The 23,847-nt window shown below is 38.5% G+C and overlaps 1 protein-coding gene across 1 annotated transcript in view; it reads left to right on the top strand.

Annotated features, from left to right (window-relative positions):
• LOC103566708 (carbonic anhydrase 1) overlaps positions 1-23,847 on the top strand; it is a 105,282-nt gene that overhangs the window by 25,092 nt on the left and 56,343 nt on the right. The window lies entirely within an intron of this gene.

Raw genomic sequence — 23,847 nt, forward strand, 5'->3', positions numbered from 1 at the left:
GTATGACCTCACTTTCCAAGACATAATGAAAGACAGGGAGGAAAGTAAGAGGAAAGGGTTTCCAGAATTGCTTTTTATGTTTCTCCCTATCCCAAGTTGTTTCATATAGTATAATGAACCATGCAAAAGGAGAACGGAACTGGCATGTGCAGTCTGTGCATGTCAGAGATATATTTTTAATGTCTGGTTACGGCTCACATTGAAGGAGCCCATGTAATAGGTGTTTATAATTCTAAGAGTATATTGGAAAATTTCTTCTTCATTCTGGAGTCATTAATAATTTTATTTAAAAAAAGCAAAGAAAGATAAATCTAATTTCAGTGCTATCTTGAACAAGGCTGCAATATGCATTTCCTTAATTACTTTGTCTTTTATGGATGCTAGTAGTTTGTGTTTGGGGGTCACAAAACTTGCAAAGGAAATCTCTCATCATGGTAAAGATAGCTCATCCCCAAGGCATGTGGAACGAGTGACCACACTCATAACCTGGACGCCAGGAGAGTCACTCCCCAGGGTATTTTTGTGACCAGGGATTATTTGCTCCGCACAATAGCAGTGTGGAATCAAGAACGGAGATAGTTCGGAAAATCCAAGCAAACCCAGCAAAGCAAACGCCCTCAGACTCTGAGCTCAGATTTGTCGGCGTTGGATCGGAAAGCCAACTGAGTTGGGTTGTCTGGGCCGGTTTCCTGCTCCACAGACATAGTGTGGTCCTGTAGTTGGTCGTTAACGGAGGTGTTTTGCATTTCTTATTCAGTGCATGATTATGTGTATTAGTAAACTATCATCTTGTTCTAATTCATTAAATTGCTACAATCTATCTCTCTTTTTCTGGTGTGTGTGGTTAGAAGATTGGTAACTAAATTTTGTGTTATTTGGCATAGTAGGAATACAGATGAAGTGTTTAATAAAGTCTTTTTACCAAGCAAGGCCAACAATCTAGGAATTCATCATATTGTTAATGTTTTTGCATAGAAAGAATTTTAAAAGTGGATTATTTATCCTTAATTAAAATAAATAAAAGGCTGTGCACAGTGAGTAAATAATAAAGACTGTGCACAATGACACATAATTTCAAATAAAACTAGGTGGAGGGGCCGGCCCCACAGCCAAGTGGTTAAGTTTGCGTGCTCCACTTCAGCAGCCGAGGGTTTCCCTGGTTGGGATCCTGGGTGCAAACATGGCACTGCTCGTCAGGCCATGGTGAGGCAGCGTCCCACATAGCACAACCAGAAGGACCTACAACTAGAATATACAACCGAGTTCTGGGGGCCTTGGGGGAGAAGAAGGAAAAAAAGAAAGAAAGAAGATTGGCGACAGATGTTAGCTCAGGGCCAATCCTTAAAAAAAAAAAAAAAAAAAAAACAAGGTAGAATTTGCAAAGTGAAATTTTTAATAGTTTTAGGTGTGTGGTCTTGAAAAATGATTGGAGTTTTTATTGTACTTTCTTACAAGAAAGCTTAAAAAAATGGAATTTCAAGACGATTTCTATCAAATCATGTCATTTCAGATGATATTTTTCAGAAATCGTAGATTAATCACCTGCATCTTAATTGATTGCATCCAGCATGTTTGTCTATAAATTCCAAAATTCTCCTGTCAACAGAGCAGGGAGATAATTCTAAGTCATGCTTAAGACTGAGATTTCTGGAGTTGGCTTAAAAAGGAAAACTGTTAAGTATATACTGAGACAAAGATGCCAAGGAAAGAGCTGGAATGATTAACGATAAATTATCTCCTGGTGTGCTGACAGCTTTTCTCCCACTGCCGTTATTGGAAAGTTGATGTATCAGACAATTTGTAGGATTTTTTCCCCAAAATTAGTCTGCTCATACAGAGAAACAAGCACACAAAAGAGAGAGAGAAAGAGAGAATAGAGTAACCAAGGAGGGTACTTTGGGTAAACAAAAGTTATAGTGGGAGGGAGGGAGTGAATGTGGAAGTTTCAACTAGGTTCTATGTTAAAATTATAAACTTAGAACATCTAAGGTGGTAAAACTTAAGCATATTTTTGCTCCTGTTTTGGCATTTTGTTTTGCAACATACCAGGTAATATAACTAAGTCAAATCTTCTACAAGCTGTTACCATCTAGTGTTTCTAGTGCATCGGGGAAAAATAAACAAAAAAGAATGAGAAATTGCCTGTTTTTCACCTCTGAGATCAAAACAAAAATCAGGATTTGAAATTCTGCTTCAACATTTTCTATGTCACAGAGGCACGTGTTTTCTGCTACATTTTTATTTTCATAGATCAAGTTCTGGGATAGAAATGTAAAAATGGCTAATAAAAATAAAAAATTTTAAACTAATTTATTTCACTCTCATATATAACTTTTACCTTCCTTCCTGACATTTTTTTTTTTTCTTTTCCCAAAAGTGTTGTCAGGAAGCTTGGCTCACTATATTACGTAGGAACATGATCAGCCCGGTGACTGAGTTTGTCACTAGTGACAGCTGAGCCATTTGGGTTGGATCTTAAATTCTGGCTCATGTTCATGGCAGAGTTGTAGGAGAGCAGCCTGAGGCCTTGTCCCAACTGGTGACCTCACTAAGATGTATCGATCTGAGATAGTCACTTCATCTGAAAGTGGGAGCGTGAATCCAATGGTGAGGACTCCCCAGATCTATGCGGTAGGATCTCATCATCAGGGTTCCTAAATTCAAACTCTTTTCTTCCAAATGCAAATTCTGCTTTCAAAATATAATAATACTATCTTCACTGGAGGAAAACTCATTAATCAAACTTTATGATACCTTTTCTTAGGATCGAATTTAGATGACCAAGTCTAATTTTCCATAACTTTATGATAGTATGTGCTTATAAAATTAACAAGTGGAGTTGTGTTTTGTTTTGACATTTCATAGCCTTTAGGTGGCCGTTTGCCTAAACTTTTCTTTGACCTCAGACGCCTCACCTGTGAAATGAAGAGAATAATGGCTGCCTCACAGGGTTCTCATGAAGCTCAAATGAGATGATATGGTAAAGCACTGACCACAGCGTAGGCTAGTGTATTTGGCACTCAGCAAAGTTAGTCCTCTTCTCCGGCTTTGTTCATTTTATCCAACTCCTCTCTGGATAGTCACCCACCCTAAATAATCCTCGTTCCTTTTTGGTCATAAACAATGCCTTCTCTGCATGTCACAGAGCACAGGTGCTAACCCGCAGACACCGCTTAGATGAAGGACACAGTCGGCTTGTGTTAGAGAAAATTGATACCCATAGCATGCACCCTTTCCTTTGACTGTTTTGAGCTGCTCAGTGCAATCATCAGCGGACCCTTCCCACAGTGGGAGTCCAAGCAAACCTTTTTAACCATCTGTGACAAAAGGCATTAATCTAATATAGCAAAATTAACTGAAACTCTAGGTACTGTGATAAGAACTAAAAATAATACAGTTCCTACAAGGCTGAACACTTCTTTAGTGTATTATTTCATAAAGGAGTTTTTAAAAGTGAGATTCAAACTCTTCAAAATGGCCTTCAGGGGTCTTCAGAAGTCCACCCTCCCTGCCTTTCAGCCTATCCCAGCCTTTCCTTCCAGATTTGCCCACCCCCTGCCTCCGCCTCAGAGCGCCCTTCATTCCCACTTTATTCTCCCCCCCCCCCCGTGCCTTTTCACACTCCGTTCCCTTTGGCTCCCGTTGTCCTTTCCACCCTCTATCCCTGATAAAGCCAAACTGTTTATATCAATGATTGCGTAGACTGTGGAGTGAGTGTTGATGTAAGATTTCACACTGAAAAGGCATGTATTCACTTAAGGTCAGTTCTCTGTTCAGTCTGCTTTCTTTTCCTCCCTGCTGCCATTCTAATTCAAGGCCAAGCCACTGTTAGAGTTGCAGTGACTCATTTTTTGTGTTATTATTGTTTGTTCTGGGGGTGGGGGAAGGGGCACTGTTTCCAGTATAATGTAAATTATTTTGCTTCCCTGGGAAAAATCAAGCACCAAGCTCATGTCTATAGGAGCTAGAAAAATCTCAATTCCACTTCTTCCTAGACTGGTCAGGTAACGTCTCAGAATAATAATAACTTCCCTGGATACTTTATTCACTTATTAGCACCAAACGAAGTAGCACAAGTTCAAGCACTTGAAAACCAACATTTCACGTTTATCATTATTCTCGCTTTACAAACGTAGTTGAATAGATATTGAAGAGCTGGGGAGTTTTTGTGCAGGAAGACATTCAGAGAGTCATTTTTAAAATTGTAAAGGCTATTTTGCAAAGCACAAACCTGGTAAATCTAAAATCGTGGTGCCTTAAAGAGACATTAGAGATTACATTTCATCAAATTTCTGAGCAACGAAGCAGAAAAATATCTGCATTAATTGTTTGAGTTTTTATAGTCTTTTAATGTCATTAAGTATTTCTTTATTTTTCCCAAGTTAAGTAATCAAGACTAATAGGAATCTTTGATTTACTGCAGTACCCCACACAGCTATTTTATCATATTTATTCGAAATACATCATGAAATTTAAATGCTCTGTTCTTAAAATGTTTTATGTTAATATAATTGTACAATTTTCAGTATTTTTGAGCTTTATTAAAGTATAATTGAGTAATAAAATTGTAAGCTATTGACAGTGTGCATCGTGATGATTTGATATACGTACACAGCGTGAAAGGACACCTCCCATCTAGTTGATTGACGCATCCATCTCTTCACCTGTTTATCTTTTGCGTATGTGAGAACATTTAAGTTCTACTCTCAGCAAATTTCAATTATACAATACAGTGTCATCAATTATATTCACTGTCTTACACATTAGACCCTCAGACCTTACTCATCTTACAGCTGAAAGTTTGTGTCCTTTCCCAACCTCTTCCTATTCCCAATTTTCAGTATTTTAAAAGTCAAATTTCCGTCTATAGAAAATGCTACTTAATATCTCCATTTCCTCAAATGTAGATGCTATTGATCTTAGAACGAAGATCCACTGAGAAAAATAATGCTGTCAATTAAACCATCACACATTACTTGTTAAAATTCTCGTCAAGTGTCTCACCTTGCCTAATACCCTAAAACTAAGATTGATTAATTTTTATCTGTCTTCACAAAAAGTTATTTAGACACTTTTGATTTTGCCTCTAAATGATAAGACTATCTTGTCATTGTAAAAAAAATGTAATTTTTGTTCAGATACGGCTCTGTAATATTGTTTGCTACTTTGTTTTACTCAACTTAATACATTTTCTTGATTTGTAACATTTTTGGAAAAAAATACTTATTTATGGTGACATAATATTAATATCTCTTATAAAGCACAGTCAACTGAAATCTCTGGTGATTAGTTTGGTCTTTGGTACTTAAATAACTTAAAACAAGTATGACGTTTTGAGGTAAATTTTCTCAAACCAGAAATTTCCTTAGATAACAATTATCATTGTAAAGACAAATGCAACTATGGAACACGATATGATAAGCTACATAGTCCTCAAGGGGATTATAATACATACTCATTTCTATGAAACATAAAATTAGGAAGGGGAAATTCTGCTTGGAGAATGAATAAATGCACTGAGCTGTTGCTTTTATGTGCCCTGGTACATAAGCTATCTACCTTGTTTCAGCAGAGGAATGTTTACGGTAAAATTTTTAAAATTTTTAATACATTCCCACTGAAATGCTAACTCAACATCTCCCCTAGAAAAAGGTATAATATTTTCTCTCTGTGGCCTTGAAAAGCACAATGCAATATGAATAGCTAATCCTATGAAACGCTGTAAAACTAAAAGTGTTGAATGAGATCAATGTAAATATCGATGTCTAAAACAGGTACGTTTCGTTACATGCTAGAATAAATATTTTCCTGGAGCCAATTCAGTGTGTAACTAGAATTGAAACTTTTGGAATTATAGTTCCATATCAGAATGAGCCTTAGTAAAATGTATTATTCTTCATACATCAGAAGTATCAGGTGTATTCAAAAGACTAAGGAATTTATATTCAACACTAAAATAAACTCCTTTGTAAGATTCAGTATATTTTAGCCCTGAAACAAAGCATTATTTAATAGAAGGCAAAACTAGTCTTCATAATTTTGATTTTTCATAAATCTTGCCTAAAATGGAATATAGCTGAATGAAAAGTATTTGTGTGAAGTGTCAAAGTGAATTTCAATGCATGGAGGACTCAGAGCTGCTTTCTCAGGGCAACGAAAGCATTTCACATCTCATTCTTGAGACCAGAGAACCTAATCATTGTTAGTTAGTATTTATGAAGACCAACAACATGGGAAAAGTGGAAATCATATACACACTTCAGGGCCAAGAAAGTTTCAAACTAGACTTGATACATAAGAAGGACAGACAAGAGCCAGTGGGAACATGTTGGGTGGGATGGGGAGTAATACAATCGGAGACCACGAGCGTCCTGCTCCAGCTTGGGGAAGATCTATCCTGCTGCCTCGCCAGCTAATCCCTCATTAAACTCTTATGTGCTGCTGCCGTTAACCCTTAGGACAGTTTATCCCTCTGTACTGTCAGAGCTTGAATCCTCAAGGGTGGCTCTTCAGAGCAGGTTTTTGGTTTTCAGTTTCATGCACAGTAGTAATCTACTGTAACGCAGAGAAATCTCCATTCCAATGAGATGGATGAACCTTGTGGTCCCTCTCGGGCAGAAGCACACACGTGAATACCTTGCTCACAGCCAGGTTAAGGCACATGGCTCTTCCAAAACAAGCAGGGCTAGATTCTTGGTTTGGCAATCGTCGTATTCTCACTCACAATTACTTTTCTAAGGTATTCTTTTTTCACACAGGGATCAGAACTGAGCCTGAGAGGAACAGCTGGTCGGATCTTTTCATCTTTGGCCTAAGTCACAAACTTCCCACATTGATGTTTGATTGAGAGGATGAATGATAGGCATTGCTGTCCGGGGCTTAGTACTCAGATTGCAACCAGCAGCACTGCCTGATCCGAGACGGGGTGGTGAGAGAAACAAAGGGCAGCCTGGCATGTCTGATATTGCACAAACTTCCTCTTTGCCATAACTAAAAAGTGCCATGAGCCCAAAACTGAATTTAAAAAATGAATCCATCAGTTCTGATTCAGGAACCACAATTTCTTAACACTGTCACATTGCTGAAATGTTGTTATTAACATTTCTGTTGATTATTTTTAAGGCATACTATTTAAGGAAATAAAGAAGGATCTTTCTTGGGCAGTGGTAAACTAAAAAAAGTTGTTCGTTATTACTCGCCCTGTAAAGAATTTTATTGTTCTTTTAAGAAGGATAGAGTAACAACAACAACAAAAATCCAGAAAGGTAAGTGTTGAATTGCATGGAAAATAAGTAATAATTTATTTCATTGATTTAGCATACTTTGACTTGAGCATATATCTTCAATTTAGATTTTACTACAGATATAGATAAATGACATGTCACAAATCCTCTCTCTCGGAAATGGTTTCTTTGCCAGCCACAGACAGAAACTTCTGAGGTCACTACATTCCATTTCATAATTTTGAGTCATTACACCGCAGAAGTGTGTTTATTCTGTTCAATGACTGGTCTGACACTGTTCTCCTGCCTGTGATATGGACGACTAGTCATAATAACTATTACTTCTGAAGTTCCTGTGAACTGCATTTGACACTCCAAATTCAATGAATTCCAAATGAAATTATGTTTAACAAAATCCCATGGGTTTTTACCATAGATCTAAAGAACGTAATAAAAAACGTCACTTATTCATGCATTCGACACAGTTATTTAATGCCTTCTGTGTGCCACGCTCTGTTATATTACGGAGCAAGAGAGAGTGCTCCTCATTGAGTTTACATTCCAGTTGAGTGGCACTGACAAAAAGCAACGAAACAGACAACTTATTACCATTGTGATTTATAGGGAATAATCTGCTGGAAAGACTGGAAAAGAGGAATCTTTAGATATGATAATTATGGAAGAGTTTCTGGGGGTGTGAAATAGAAGCACTAAAGGAAGGAAAGGGATTAACCGTTGGAGGAATTTAAGAAAGAGCGTTTTGAGTGGAGGGAACTCTGAGATCACTGCAGGGTAGTAATCCCCGGAAAGGGTGGTGCAAGGTGAGGTTACAAAGGATGGCAGAGGCCAGGCCAGGTAGGGCCATGTAGGTCATGGTAAAGAGTAGGTCTTTTCCTTTGGTGCAACTGCAAGTTGTTGGAGAGTGTCATATTGACGAGGAACACGGTGGCCTGACCTGCTTTGCAGATCGCTCGGCCTACCACGTGGGGAATGGAGCAGAAGTGAAGGTGGAAAGCAAGTGGGAAACAATAATTTGCATGATTATGATTCTAGTAAAGCATTTCCTTCATGTGGTGAAGCTACAGATCTCAAATAGAGTTCCTAGTACCGTGAGTGAAATTTGTCCGGCTGCACTTGGAGGAAGAAAACAAGAAACAAGACTCAATTCTGCATTTCAACATGGTTACCGTTAAACTGAGAGAATGGAAAGATAGAAAAATGCTTTGTTTTCCCCCACATTAGAGATAGGGAGTAGTGATCAGTTAGAGATTCAGGTTAACTAATAGGTCATTGATATGGCCCCAGATGACCTTCTTTCTCTTAAAATGTTTCTAAAATGTCTATAGAGCAGAGCTCCCTGAAGGGGAAGTATGAATCTCTCCAGTTCGCTCCCGGCTAAAGGAGGAGCATGGATTCAGCTGTAGCAAGGAGCAGCTGATGGTAGAGCAAGCTTTTATTTGTTCATTGGCTTGCTTTCATTTATATATTTGGTTAGTTACCTTAAAAATAGAATTGGGTCACAAAGCATTGCAATTAAGAGCCTGGGCTCAGAGTTCCAGAGACCTGGGTGCCAACCCCAGCTCTGCCACTTACCTTGAGCCAGTGGCTTCCCTGAGCTCCAGCTTCCTCTCAGCAGAACTAGTAGAACAAGGATGTGTTTGTTTTAATGATTAAGATACAACACGTGGAGTGCTTAGAATACTGCCTGCCATTAATAAGCGTTCAGCAATTACCAGCTTAAAAGATATAGAAAAAGAGATAAAATTTTGTCTTGAGTTAATCAGCTCCCAATTAAATGAAAACTTTGTGACGGCAGAAACCAGGAATGTTTTGCTCACAACCATACGCCCACTACCTAGCCCAGTGCTTGACCTCAAGTAGCCATGTAGTTAATACCTTTGAAGGCAGGCCGACAGGCAAGAAGGAAGGAACACAGAGAGAAGGGAGGGAGGGAGGGAAAGAAAAAGAGAGGGAGTCTGTAATTAAAAGAAAGTAAATTGTCTGAAGGAGGATTCCTTTCGCTCCCATTAAGGAAAAGGAATGGCTTTTGTTCAAGACTGTTTGATACGACTGAAACGTGTTGAAGATTTCTTGAGTGTGTAGAACTAGAGCAGGAATTCCAGAGCGAAGTGTGTGCATGTGTGAGGCACCTGGGACATTGCCTATATGCAGAGAGTCCATTCCAGTGTCTTATTTCAGCTTCCAAAATACGCTTCCAGTTTATCCACTTGCCTTCATTTCCACTACTATCATGCTATGGCATGGTCATAGACATCCCTCATCTGGACTATTGCCATCTCTTCTGTGTGTCCCTAGAACATACTAAACTTCTTTTAGCCACAGGGCCTTTCTGCTTGCTGTATTTCTGTCTAGAGTGCTCTTCCCATAGCCTCTTTCCCATCATTCAGGCTTCAACTCAAAGGTCACCAACTCGGAGTGACCTTTCTTGACCACCCCATCTATGTACTTTCGCCTTAACTTTTATGAGAGCATCGTATGTATATTCTTTCTTCTACTCATCAAAATCTATAGTTATTTCCTTTATCTGTTTGTATCCTAAAATGAATGAATGATTGAATTTATTTTTCATTTGACTGTGCCAAAGTTACTCTGAAGTAGACAAGAATGTATTGAAGCAAAATGCTACCATTCTTCCAAAGACTTAAACTCTGTGGTGGGACCTACAAGTGGAAGTTAAACACATATTTTTCCAAACAGCATATCGGAGAACACCTGTTAGTCGCTGGCTCACTATTTATAGGAAATTAAAATCACCATGCAAGTTGCAGAAAAGTCATCTGCCTACCCAGTGAGTAAATACGGTAATTTCCATCCCTTTCTCCTTCCGATCGGTAGGCATCTGCTAGCGTGGCATGCATATTGAAATCCCAATTCAGGAATGAAAACCTGAAACCAAGCTATCTGCTTTTGTGTACTCTGGCAATGTCTCATTTAAAATAATCCAAGAATGAAAATATGAGCTAAGCTGTTTGCTTTTTTAAACACTGAACGTGTCAATCCTGAAATTCCACTGGACGGGCATTTACTCTCCACAAAGATAAGAGTTCCCGTTGACCTTGAATTATTCAGATGTCTAACAATACAATGCCCTCCAATATGTATTCACTCTGAACAGACAGAATTTGAGCCATATTATCTCACAACCACAGTCAACCTATTATAACATATTAAATAACGTAGAGATTGAAAGGGTTTAGGAGAGCATTTAAGATCTAAGGCTCTGAAGTCTCAGTACCCTGAGTTTAAGTGCTAGCTCTAGCATTTATGAGCCATGTATCCTGGGGAAAGTTACTCTACCTAAGGCCCCGGTTCCCTCGTCTATAAAGTGGGAATAATATAATACTTCATTAAGTTATTGTCAGGGCTAAATATGCTAATACATGCAGAATAATTACTACAGTAGCTTTCTCAATACGTGTTAGCTGATATGATAATAAGGATTATTATTATAATTAGTAGTGGCTCTTTGAGTTCAAGTGAACCTTGGGGGTCCTTGAGTCTAAACTTCAATGAAGTTCCAGGCATCTCCTCTTAATTTTTTACACATGGTTATCCAGACTCTTCTCGAATGAGTCCCATGAGCGACGGCTCATTAAATTACAAAGTATATTATTCCATTTTCCACAACTCCAATTATTTGAAAATAGTCCATGAGCACAAATTTGTCTTCCTGTCTTATGTGGGTCCTAGTTCTGTCCATTAGAGTAAGCAGAATTGGATTAAGCTATTAGCCCTAAGATATCCCTTCAAATCTTTGAAAATCACTATTTTATTTCCCTTCTCCACCTCCTATTGCACTGTCCAAGTCTTCATATTAAACGAAACATCTCCAGTTCTTCACATGGTGTAGTTTCATTCTCCTGATCTCTCTCTTCTAAACATACTCCGCTTTTTGTCAATACTCTTCTTAACCATAGCTGAACAAGACTGAAATACTTCAGAATTTGAGAGCAGTGACCAGAAGTACAATTACATTCCTTTTCCTGGACACATTTCTTTTAATGCAGGCTAAGAATGCCTTAGCTTTTTTGGCTCACACCTTTGGATCATATTGAGCTTGATTTCAATTAAAATATCCAAGCCTTTTTCATGTGAATTCCTGTTAAGCCAGCTCTCCCTGCATCCTGTATTCACATCAGCCCATGGTTCCAGTCTGATGAAATCTTTTTGAATCCTGATTCTTTCTTTGAGCATTATTAACTATCACTTCCAGCTTTATGTCAACAACAAATGTGGTCAGCCTGCCTTCTGTCTTCATTTATGTTGTTGATAAGACTACCAAATAGGATCCAGCCATGGGCAGAACCCTGGGATCACTCTGGGGATGTCCCTCCAGGTTGAGAGCGGTCCGTGAATTAACATTCTCTGCATATGGTTATTCAATGCTGTCTGAATCTACCAATTACATGGTTACCTAGTTCCTATGCTTACCCACAGCACGTTGCTGTTGGAAGTCTGATGTAATGGGTCATCATGGGCTTTTGAGCCAAATATAACTGGGTTCAAATCTTTTCTTTGTCACTTACTACCTATGTGTGACGTTGGGTCAGTTATTTAACCTCTCTGAACTACTCTTTCCAAATTTACAAAACAGTTCTTAATTAGTAGGCTAGTTCCATGGAGAATTACGTCATATTGATCTGTATATCTCCAATAGTCAGCACAATTCAGGCACATTCTGGGTAAATTTGCAACAAAAAATGAATAAATAAATGAACAATGAGTCAGATTACTTATTTAAATAGACCGTTTCTCTGAGCTATTTTTCTAGTCCACTTATGAAGAAGTGGTCATAAATGAGATTAGTAAAGTATTATTTATTCTTAAGTGATCCATTAATATCTCCTAACAATCACTATATCGCTCCATTTTTCACTGAGATATGATTCACATATTATAAAATTCATCCTTTTACATTGTGCGATCTAGCGGCTTTTAGTATATTTACAGAGTTGTGCAAACCTCACCAGAATCTATTTCAGAACATTTTCATCATCCGAAAAAGAAATCCTGTACCCATTAGCAGTCACTCCTTGTTTCCTCTCAAACCTTCAACCCTAGAAAACCACTAATCTACTTCTTGTTTCCACAGATTTGCCTATTCTGGTCATTTTATTATAAATAGAATCATTTAATAGGTTGTCTTCTGTGATTGTCTTGCTTTACTAAGCATAATCTTTACAATGTTCATCCAGGTTGTAGCATGCGTCAGTATGTCATTCCTTTTTAAGGCCAAGTAATATCGTGTGAATGTACCATATGTTATTTATCCATTCTATCCATTCAGTTGATAGCCATTTGAGTTGTTTCCACTTTTTGGCTGTTATGAATAATGCTGCAATGAGTATTTGCATACAATTTTTTGAGTGGAATTGGTTGGTCACATGGTTTCTCTATGTTTAACCTTTTGAGAAATTGTTTTCAAAAGCAGTTGCACCATTTTACATTCCCATCAACAGTATAAGAAGGTTCCAAGCTCTCCACATCCTCACCAACTCTCGTTATTGTTCCACTTTTTTATTATAGCCATCTTGGTGGGTGTGTATTTTGATTGTGATTTTGATTTGCTTTTCCATAATATCTAACGCTATTGAGCATCTGTTTGTGTGCTTATTGGCCATTTGTGTATCTTCTTTGAAAAAATGTTTATCCAAATTATTTGCCCATTTTTCAATTGCATTATTTGTTTTTTTATTGTTGAGCTGGAAGAGGTCTTTTATATTCTGGATACTAGTCCTTTATCAGATATACAATTTGCAAATGTTTTCTCCCATTCTGTGGGTTGTCTTTTAACTTTCTTGATAGTGTCTTTTGAAGGACAAAAGTTTTGAAGTTTGATAAAGTCCTTTTATTTACTTGTTTATTTTTGTGCTTTTGGTGTTATACATAGGAAACCATTGCCTAATCCAAGGTCACAAAGGCTTATGTCTATGTTTTCTTCTAAGAGTTTTATAGTCTTTGCTCATAAATTTAGATCTTTGATCCATTTGGAGTTAATTTTTGTATGTGGTGTGCAATAGTGGTCCAACTTCATTCTTTTGTGTGTGGATATCCAGTTGTCCCAGCACCCTTTGTTAAAAAGGCTATCCTTTCTGCATTGAATATTCTTGGAACTCTTGTTGAAAGTCAATTGACTGTAAGTGTGAGGTTTATTTCTCTACTTTCATTTTTCTTCCAGTGCAGTATACGTCTATCCTTATGCCAAGACCACATCGTTTTGAATACTGTAGCTTTGTAGTAAGTTTTGTAATTGTAAATGTGAGTCCCCCATCTTCATTCTTTTTCAAGTTTGTTTAGGCTATCTGGATCTTTTGCATTTCTATATGAATTTTAGGATCAGCTTTCCCATTTCTGGGAAAAAATGCAGCTGGGATTTTGATAGGAATTGCATTTACAATGTAGATCACTTGGGGCGCATTGCCATCTTAACAATACCAAGTCTTTCAATCCATGAACATGGGATGTCGTCCCATTCATTTAGGTCTTCTTTAATTTCTTTCAATTGTAGTTTTCAGCATACAAGTCTTGAACTCCTTTTGTTGATTTTATTTGTAGTCATTTTATTCTTTTTGATGTTCTCGTAAATGGAATTTTTAAAAATTTCCTTTGAGATTGTTCCTTGCTGTTATATAGAAATATAACTGATTTTTGCATAACTATCTTGTGTCCTGAAAACCTGTTGAACTTATTAGCTCTAATAGGTGTTTTTGTTTTTGTATCTTTCCTGGGATTTTCTCTGTATGAAATCATATCATCAGCAAATAGAGATAGTTTTACTTCTTCCTTTCCAATTTGGATATCTTTCATTTCCTTTTCTTGACTAATTGCACTGGCCAAATCTCCAGTACATGTTGAATTGCAGGTTGAATGCTGAGGTGGTGAGGGTGGACATCCTTGCCCTGTGCTGAAAGCTTCCAGTCTTTTACCACTAAGTATGACGTTTGCTGTGGGTTTTTGTAGATGACCTCTAGCAAGTTGGAGAAGTTTCCTTCTATTCCTGGTTTGTTGAATTTTTTTTTTTTATCGTGAAAGGGTGTTGGATTTTGTCAAATGCTTTCCTGCATCTATTGAAATGATCATGTGGTTTTTGTCTTTTATTCTATTAATGTGGTCCATTACCTTGATTGATTTTCAAATTTTGAAACAACTTTGCATCCTAAGACAAATCATGCTTCATCAGGGAATATAATACTTTTTAAAAAATATTGTTGGATTCAGCTTGCTAGTAACTTAATGAACCAATATTTTCCAAATGGCCAAAGGATGATATTACAAAATCACGCATGTGTAAACAATCTATTCAAAGTCTAAGATAAGACATGTATTTTAATGTAACAGAGTGTGAAAAGCTTATTAATATAGTTTTAGATTCTATATGGAAGCTAATCTTTAAGAACTTACTTCTTGTTGAGTTTTAGGGTAGTATAAAAAATAGGCATAATTATACGAAAAGGCTATTAAGATGTAATTGGTTCTACTTTAACCCACGTTTTGAAGATCTAAATTTGTTCCATCTGGAACCATTAGGTGATGCAGAAAACTGCACCCAGCTGAATCAAGCTGTGTAGAAACATATAAAATGCAACCAGGCACACACCTCCTGAGGACATTGGGCTGCACCCATCCGCATCTGGCGTTACAAGGTTCCTTTTGATTTCAGATCACCCTCCTGCTACTACTTCACAAAAACTCAAGCTACAAGCCTTCTGACAGCCAACGCCACAGGGCTCCTGACCTAAACTCTCTTTAATTTTCCCATTTCCTCTCAGCTTGTTCCGTATTTTTTTCTCCGTTTTCTCTTATTTTTCGCTCTCTTCCTCTAGTACACGTGTTGAGGGATGTGGGAGCTGGGGTAGGCAAGCCTGGTGGGAGTGCAGATACCCACTTCTACAAGCAAACTTCAGATATTTTTCAAGGTAAAATACCGTATGTATTATATAGTCTTTATTCATTCCTTAATCATTTAACTGTGCTGCCAATTTTGTGAGATTCCTATCTGTCTTTTACATTCTGTTTCTACCTGTTTTTCATGTGTCACTGAGAGGTTTATGACTATTGCCTCCCTACCCCTACTTCCATGGGAGCCTTGTGGTCTTTTTTTATTGAGGTAAAGTTCACCTAACATAAAATTCACAGTTTTAATCATTTTAAAGTGCTCCATCCCGTGGCTTTTAGTACGTTTACAACATGTGGAACAATCACCACTATCTAATTCGAGAACATTCTCATCAACCCCAAAAGAAACCCCATACCTATTAAGCAGTCACTCTTCATTCCCCATCCCTACCAGCACTGGCAATCACTAATCTGGTTTCTCTGGATTTGCCTATTCTGGACATTTCATATAAGTGAAATGGTACAATATGTGGCCTTCTGTACCTGGCTGCTTTCACTTAGCATGATGTTTTCAGGTTCATCCATGTTGTAGCATGTGTCAGTACTTCATTCCTTTTCATGACAGAATAATGTTCCATCATATGACTATATGATATTTTGTTTAACACCCATGCTATTTTATTTTTGTTAATTATTATTATAGCCATCCTAGAGGGTGTAAAGAAGTATGTCATTGTGGTTTTGATTTTCACCTCTATTTTTGAGGGATATTGGTCTAAAGTTTTCATTTTTTGTGTTGTTTTTCTGGCATTGGTATCATGGTAATACTGGCTTCACAGAATGAGTTTGGAAGTTTTGGGAGGAGTTTGAAAAAGATTTCACTTTTTGGAAGAATTTGAAAAGGATTAGTGTTAATTACTCTCTAAATGTTTGGTAGAATTCACCAGTGAAGCCATCTGGTTTTGGAGTTTTCTTAGTTGAAAGTTTACCAATTTCTGATTTAATCTCTTTACTTATCTTAGGTGTATCCAGATTTTCTATTTCCTTTTTAGTTAATTTTGGTAGTTTATGTCTTTCTAAGAATTTGTCCATTTCATCCAGATTATTTCATTTGTTGGCATGCAATCGTTCATTATATTCTCTTATAATCCTTTTATTGTTCTACCCTTTACAATTTAAAGATCACTCCCCTGGCTAGAAAAGAGAAGCTGATCATTTTCCTTTTGTCCTCTTAAAATTTTAGCATCTACTCTAAGAAGTAAAGTCTTTGCAAAATATCAAGATTAGTAAAAATCATAAAGAAACAAGGCTTTTTAAATTGCATTTGACTTACCAAGTACAATAGCTAACATATTGTTCTTTACGTCTTCTACAAAGTTTAGCTCATTCTGAATGTTAGCATAACATTAGTATTCCTACATAATTCTTCCTTTTACATATTTTTACCCGTTTTGGTTTTGCCCTCAGTTAAATCACTTTGCTTTTATCTTTAGCCAGAATTAACCTGTTAAACAGGACTATGATTGCCTAATAGTCATTGCATAATAAAATTTATAAGTTTTTTACTGATGTTCATACTAGGTGCTTTTTACAGTTCTGTCCTTTTGCAGGGGGAAGGAAGTGAGGGTAAAGATGAGAACTGTCTTTCCAGAATGTACGGCACCTTCAACTCCATCTGTCTGTGTGTCTCTCTCCTCCGTCTGGCACTGTCCCCTATGTTTGTGCTTTCCTCTAGGAGTCTGTCCTGAAGGTTAGAGTCACACGGACCTTCCATCCTTTCACATCTGGAGCCTGCTCGCTGCCATTTTTGTATGTATCGAATGGAGGCAGATATGCCACATCAGCAATATTTACATCTGGAAAGAAAAACAAATAAACAAAAACAGCCAAAATGCCCAAAAGCAACTTAACAAAAGATCCACTCTAAAGGATCTCTTCTACGTACATATTAGAATGACAGTTTTTAGTTTTTGGAGGTCTTCCATCTACCTCACACTCTGCTAGTATTTAGGCATTTGAGTGTATAACTCAGATAAATTCAGAATAGCATTAACATGCATTATTCCCTTCTCCTAGGAGATACCACCTTTTCCATCCTAAGAAAACTGATTTATGTGAGCATTCATCATTCAAAAAACTTGCATTGCTATATGCTAGGGATATAAAAGTGAACAAAAGTAAAAAGTGGATAGATGTACCTCCGCACGTTCATTCTGGCTAGAGGCGGTCAATAATTCACAAAATCAATAAGTGAATTGTATAACATTTTAAAACACTATTAGTACTTGGGAGAAAAAAGAAGATGGTGAGAGGCTAATAAAGAGGTGGGGAGCATGGCTCCACGGTGGGCGGTCATTTTCTTCCCTGCAAGAGAGGGGTTTGCACAAACAACTAGAAGGTATTCTCATGATCTAGTCCCCTGTTCAAATTGGCATCACATACTTTTCCCCCTTCAGTCTCCCTGGGACACGCAGCACCTGCTCTTCGGCCCCATGTAGAACGTCCCCCTGTTTGTGTGGCTGCTCTTCCACCTCCAACACCTCTGTGCATACTTGTCCCTTTTCCAGCCTCATCAGATATCTTTCCATTGTGCTTACGAGGGAGGGGTGTTCTCCCAGCAGGAGCAACATTTGTTCTTCTAAATGGCGTTTAAAAAAAAATTTGACTTATATCAAGCACGTCTTATACTAGATATACGTCCTCTGAGGAATGTCCCCTTTTCCACATACTCTCAAGTTCACCCTTCTACATCTTCCTCATGTGCTGTGATGTATTTCTTCCAGAACAAGGTGCCAAGTTTCTATTATTTTTATGTGGGTCATGATTCTCTGTTACTAGAGCAACCTGTCATTTTTTATACATTTTTAAATGTTTTACAAAAAATAATTCCAGCCAACTTTGGAAGATGTTATTTAAGTTAGTTAGCAAATGTTTACAATACTTTATATGTGCAAATAGAAAGCAGCCTACTGGATTTTTTTGTTTCCTTAAGACAGGCGCCTTCATTTGAATTAACGAAAGAGTCTTCAAAATCTGAAGCCGGAAGAACCATTGGTGTCGTTCCTCCAAGGATATTTCTATTTCTAAGGATGTTTATGTTCAAAGAATTTTTTTATTATAGGGAGTTTCATGGGGGTAAGAAAAAATCCCTAAAGTGGTTGCGTAGCAGCATTCCAAAGGTTGGGAACCATATTTTCGCTAGTAGGATGCAAAGAGAAAGAAATGAGCATTTGTTGAGCATCTCCTAGGTATAAAGCCCCAGAAGGTCCTCACAACAACGTGAAGAGCTCGCCTCTAATTTCCCCATCTGACAAATGAGCAAGTGAGGTCTGAAAAGGTGAGTCCGCTGCTCTAGGTCACACAGCTACAGACTGGCAAAGCTTGGACACAGAACTGGCCTGAAAACCATAGTCTATCCTTCCAGGAGTTCGTGTAATAAAGAACTCAAACTAAGCCCATCCCAAAGAGCAGTAATTATAGAAACTCCAACATTGAAGGTTTACTAACCAAGCAAAGAATGCTTGAGCCACATCTCGTCGTAAAGTACTCAGGGATGGTTAATTGAAGAACCACTGACTGACATGAAAAATCGATGCATGGTTGGTGACAGAAAAAGAGAACAGAGGTCAAAGTCCCTGCCTCACCCTGCTATACAAACCAGAAAAGGTTTTACCCCAGTATCTTACGAAATTCTTTTAAAACTTTTATTTTCAGTGTATTTTAGGAAGCACGACAAGCATTTAACAAATATGCAAGTATTGAGACAACATAGTGGTGAAAATTCAAGGTGGGTGTGTGAATTTTCATTGAGGTGCAAAGTGTACTGAAGGAGTGTCCCTCGTCACCTTTGCCAACGTTGCAATTATCAAGCTGCTATGGGGCCAGCTTCCCTCTTGGTTAGCGCGAGGGAGTGATGGGATCCCATGGTCATGACCTCCACAAATAGTAGTCAATTCTGCTCTGAGAACAACTTGGTTGCACAACCACAAGTAACAGTCTTCAGCTAGGCCAGACATTGTCAAAGTTCACATCTCTGATCAAAAAAGGGGTGTGTAAGAGAGTGTGGGTAACTTGGAATCCACAGTCACTACTGGTAAAAACCAGCTTGTTCCCTCAGGTTTAAAGTAGGATCTGTCATTAATATTAGTATGGTGACCATATAATTTATCATTCAAGCTAGTAGTTTTTTGAGGGAGGTGTTATTAGTAAATGCTCTGGGATAACAGGCATAAACTGTGGTTACAGCAGGATGTGGAGGACTTACATTACCCTAGCTGTTAGTATCATCTTTGTAAATGAGAAGAAGACAAACATCCTAACTGTGTATATGGACCACGTGGTGCCACAAGCTGTCTGAGATCATGTCGGATGAAAGAAGACTGCGTGTTAGTACCAGCTAGAAGCATCGCCTAGGGTCTGGGTAGTGGAGGTCCATGATTCAATGAACCTCAGGACATGTTCTGTTTGTTTGCCCTTTGGCTCAAGAATATAGGCTCCGAGACAAAAGGGCAGCCATTCTGAGAAACCAAGGGTTTTGCCCTCTTTCCAGGGGCCTCCCAGCATTTTGTTCATATTTAGGCTCTAGCACTTAACAATATCTATGGCCCTTTGTCTTCCGTGTCTATCTGTGAGCAACTCAAGAACAAAGATCGTATCTTATGCATCTCCAAAGCCCAGTATTTAGCAGAGAGCTGTACAATCTGTCTTCAATAAATGTATGTAAGGTTGATGAAAATGGTGGCATCAAGGTTCTTAATCCTGAAGCTGTAGGATTGACAACATTGACCAAGATTGAACTTAAATGAATTTTCCCTCTTGATTATTAAAAATGGAACCACGAGTCTCAGGAAGAACCTCCTGTGAAAATCTGAGGGTTTCTAACCCTCCCTTTGACTTGACTTTACTTTCATATGCAAATAGAAGAGTGAAAGCAAATAGACCTTTTCAGGTTTGTTCCAAAATGAACAGGCTGAGGGCAACTTTAACTTTGCCTGTTGCTCGTTCAATCTCTGCAGGGTCTTTTGGGTTATTTCAGCTTTGTTCTCCAGGCAGGCTGTCACTTTTACCAGCCTATTTTTGTGTCTGCTAAGCAGAAATTATTGCAGTGTTCCCTAAAATGACTGCAGTGGCAAATATTCTTTTTGAACTCACCCTGCTTGCCATACCTTTCTGCCACCATGGAATCAGAATTCTAAATAAAGAGCTTACGTGTGTTTTTATGGAGCCAAATTCACCTCTGTTTAGTTCACCTCCAGGAATATTCTTTGGCTGGAAGCAATGGGAGCTTCGTTTACTGGTAGCTCAGTTAGGACAGACAATGACATACTTCCAAGATGGCCTTTGGGCAGAATTCAACTAGAGCTGTTTCAAATTCTTTTTACAAGTAGACAGGGCATAAATACATATATTTTTGATAGCGACTATGGAAGAGTTGCGGCATCCTATCTTTTATTTCAAGAGGTGGGATATAAATAAATAGATAACTATGCAGAGTTCCATCTCAGATATTTGTTTACAAGGAAAAGCTCTGAGCCCTCCAATCTATCCTCTTTATTGCTGCCAGAATTATTTTCCTAAAGTGAGAAACTGATCCTGTCATTGCTCTGCCTCCAATCTTTCCAAGCCTCTCTTGACCCACCAGTTCACATTTCTTGCCTCCATTTACAAGACCTGGGGTACTATAAAGCTCCGGATTCACCTCCCACAACACTGGTACATGTTCCTTCCATTCCTACATAGTGACATAGATTGATGGCAAAAATGACCCAGTTCCATAGCCCTCCACCGTCTGCTGTGTGACTACGCAGCATCCACTGATTTTCCTACTCCTTGAATCTTCACTGGCCTAGCGAGCTGCTTTGCTTTATGGAATGGGGTGGCATGCTGCCTCCATATGCAGGCCTCAAGAGACCTGATGTGCTTTTCTTCCCTTCTAGAACTCTTCTTCTGCCATGAAAACAAGCCCAGGCCCATTTGGCAGAGGATGTGATTTCACAAAGAGCAGAGACAAGTCATCCTGGCTGAGCCATCTTAGACTATCCACCTTCCAGCTAGAGGCCGGTTGATCACAGATGCCTGAGTGAACCCAATTAGATGGGCAGAATGCAGCCAGATCAGTGGAACTGCCCAGGGGAACAACCCAATTGTTGTTGATAAAGCCACTGGATTTGGGACAATTTGTTACACAGCTTTATTGTGGCCGAAGATGACTGATATACATAACAAGCTGCTTATAGTTCCTGAACACAAATGTTCTTTCACTGATTTTAAAGATGCTATTTCCTCTGCTTAGAATAAGTCTCATCTAAGTCCACAGTCATTAATATGTCATTCACATTTCTAGACATTCATCTCCCCTATCTTTGTCAGCCAGGGACAGTCCTACATAATTTTCAAGATGTTGCAACTCAGATGCCCCTGACACACTCAGCAACAGTGTGATGGGTCAAATCTCCCTGATTCCTCCTTCTCTCTCCCACCTCAGAGTTACTCACCCTCTCCGCTAGGCTTCTTAGCACTTGGCACCTATTTACATTCTAGCAATTGTCACATTATATTGCATTTATTTTATTTTATATTTTTGTCTCCTCCACTACTGTGAGCTCCTTGAGATGCCACCCATTTTAGAGCAGTCAGGGCCTAAGATAGGTCCACACATTTTAGTTTCATGACTGTGTTAATTTTCTATTAAGAGTTTGTTTCTTATCAATGAATCTTTATGCTCAAAATAAAAATATGGAAGGATTATGCAATACAAGTCAGGACAGTATTTAAGTTAATTTTCAATCATGTGCTAACACCACACCAGCATTAAGGAAACAAAAGACAGGTCATAAGTAAGTCTATAAAAGAGATGGGTTAAGGTCATCATAAGGATTTGTGGGATAGGTGACCCTCAAATGATCTGATTTGTCAAATTCCAGAAGGTGTCTTCTTACTGGAACTAAGACATTTAAGAAGGAGGATGTCAAGGCAGAAAAGGATTGTCAATGTATAGCAATTATATCTTGGCAAACATATTTGATTACTATATATAATTCCTGCTCAAAAAGCATATTTTTTGACTAGGAAAGAAGATCTGATAAATTTGTAAAGTGCTGTCTGCCACTGCTTCCTCTCTTCCTCTCTGCCCTGAGATCTCTGCTTACACCCAAGTGAAACTTCTCGTGACTTTGGCCCACATCCCTCACGGCCTCTCAGAGCAGCCATCAGCTTCTGCCTCCTTCTGTCAGAGTACTGATTCTCTTCATGTCTCTGAATTCCAATTCACACGTGGCTAGAGCGTTCCGCAGCATGTCTCCTCGCAGGCTGTGGGCCAGCCGTGAGACTGGCTTCCTCATTCCTCTGGAAAAGAAAGCTGGGTCAACATAAGATTGAAGAACGAAATTACATTTCCTCTGGGACTTAGCCTTTGTCTCAAAGAGAAAAGTAGGCACAAAAATTTAAGATCCTAATTAGTTGACTTTTTTTTAATAGGCGTTATTTTTTACAGCAGTTTTAGATTCACAGCAAAATTGAATGGAAAGTACAGAGAGTTCCTAGACACCCGCCGGCCGCACATGTGCACCGTCTCTCCCACTATCAGCATCCGCGGCCTGAGTGGTCCATTTGTTACAATCAATGAACCTACACTGACACATTATTATTATCCAAAATCCATAGTTTACATTAGAAGTCACTCTTAGTGTTGTGGTGTATTCTATGGTGTTTGACAAATATATGACATGTATCCGACATTACAGCATCATACAGAATAGTTTCACTGCACTAAAAAATCCTCTTTTCTCCGCCTGTTCATCCTCTCTCCCTTCTCCCTAACTCCTGGAAACCACTGATCTCTTGACCGTCTCCACAGTTTTGCCTCTTCTAGAGTGTCATATAGTTGGAATCATACGGTATGTAGCTTTTTCAGATTGGCTTCTGTTACTTAAAATGTGCATTTAAGTTTCCGCCTTGTCTTTTCATGGCTTGATAGCCCATCTCTTTTTTGACTGAGTAATATACTATTGCTTGGAAGTTCCACAGTTTATTGATCCATTCACCTGCTGAAGGACATCTCGGTTGCTTCCAAGTTTTGGCAATTATAAATAAAGCTGTTATAAACATCCATGTGCAAATTTTTGCATGGACATAAGTTTTCAACTCATTTGGGTAAATATCAAGCTAATGTTGGATCATGTGATAAGAGTATGTTTAGTTTTGTAAGAAACTACCACACTGTTTTCTAGCTGGTTGACTTTGACATTTTCTGCTCTCAAAATCTTAATATTTTCTTCTCTGAAGCATGGAATTGACAATTATACAAAATAACGCATGGGCCAGTCTGGTGGCGTAGTGCTTCAGTTCATGCGCTCCACTTTGGTGGCCCAGGGTTCACAGGTTTGGATCCCGGGTGCAGACCTATGAACCGCTCATCAAGCCACACTGTGGTGGCATCCCACATGCAAAACAGAGGAAGCTTGCCAAAGATGTTAGCTCAGTGACAATCTTCCTCAAGCAAAAAGGAAGATTGGCAACAGATGTTAGCTCAGGGCCAATCTTCCTCACCAAAAAAAAGACTTAGCTGTGCTCTAATTAGTCTATGAAAATCCTCTTCTACTGCCTTTCTTCCATCTTTCTCTTATTCTTCACAACAGTCCTGCAATCTCCATACCTTTATCACTACCCATCTACCACCCAAGATTGTGATTTCAGAGAAAATGTGGTCATCAAGCTTGATCTCTTCAACTACTCGACTCCTCTTAGCTGCAAAATTACCTGCCCCTTT

This window comes from Equus przewalskii, chromosome 8, assembly GCF_037783145.1.
Source record: "Equus przewalskii isolate Varuska chromosome 8, EquPr2, whole genome shotgun sequence".
NCBI lineage: Eukaryota > Metazoa > Chordata > Mammalia > Perissodactyla > Equidae > Equus > Equus przewalskii.